This window comes from Cebus imitator, unplaced genomic scaffold (genome assembly GCF_001604975.1).
Source record: "Cebus imitator isolate Cc_AM_T3 unplaced genomic scaffold, Cebus_imitator-1.0 Scaffold193, whole genome shotgun sequence".
NCBI classification, from domain to species: domain Eukaryota; kingdom Metazoa; phylum Chordata; class Mammalia; order Primates; family Cebidae; genus Cebus; species Cebus imitator.
In genome coordinates this window covers 2,123,661-2,124,618 of record NW_016107508.1, presented here as the reverse complement: position 1 = coordinate 2,124,618, position 958 = coordinate 2,123,661, and positions in this window count along the sequence as shown.

Genomic DNA, 958 nt, shown 5'->3' with positions numbered 1-958 from the left:
GAGTCTGTGTCTTGAAGGACACCTTGTTTGCATCCAGAGAGGAGAACTTAGCTAGGTAACAGGGGTGAGAGGAGGGTTTTTTTAATGTATCATTTTTTGCATGTACCCTTTGAACTCTGTACCATAAGAATCTTCTTTTTGAAAGTAAATAACATTCAAAATTAATTTAAACTTTGAATATCCCAGGAGATAGAATGCACTCTTTATATCTTCACAGCCCTGGCTCTCTGAATCCCTATACTCCACATTTAAAGTATCTGTCCAGCCCCTGCAGGCTTCCCCTAGGGACTCTGTGACTCTCACTAGAAGATTCCTGTGTCTTTCAGCTCCTTGGTGCTGTCATGCTACTTTGCACAGATCTGGAGAATGAAATCGTGAGCCTTTTTGTGCATTTTTATCTTTCAGCAGCAGAGGGCACTTAGTACTTAAAAATATGTACCTTATGTTTGCATGTGTGTTGTATATCTAGATTGACAAGTAACATGAGTATTACTGTATCCTTTCTTTTATAGAGCGCAGAGTGTGGTATTTTCATGAATTGACCTTGGATGACCCAAGGGGATTTCATTTTCCCACACCTTTTTGGAAGTTCCCCAGATGTGACAGGCCAGTTCTGGTGTTTTCCATGTTTTCTGGACTGCTAAACTGCTTCCAGGGATGAATTCCTTGACTCCTGAGCCCCTGATGAACCTCTTAGACCCCCATCTCCCTATCCTCAGCCGTCTATGCCTTTGTCAAGAGCTCTCCAACCACATGACCCCATGTTGGTAGTGAGGCTAGGTGGAGAAAGGGCTTTATGTTGTCCTGGAAACAGCACAAACCTGGGAGTAAAAAAACTATGTTGTGCCTTGCTGTGGTGTCATGGACAACTCTCTCAGGGCTTCAGTTGGTGGTTTATAAGGTGTATGTGAGTAACTGCCTCTTATGCCAGAAAATTGTTTCTTTTTTTTTTTTTTTT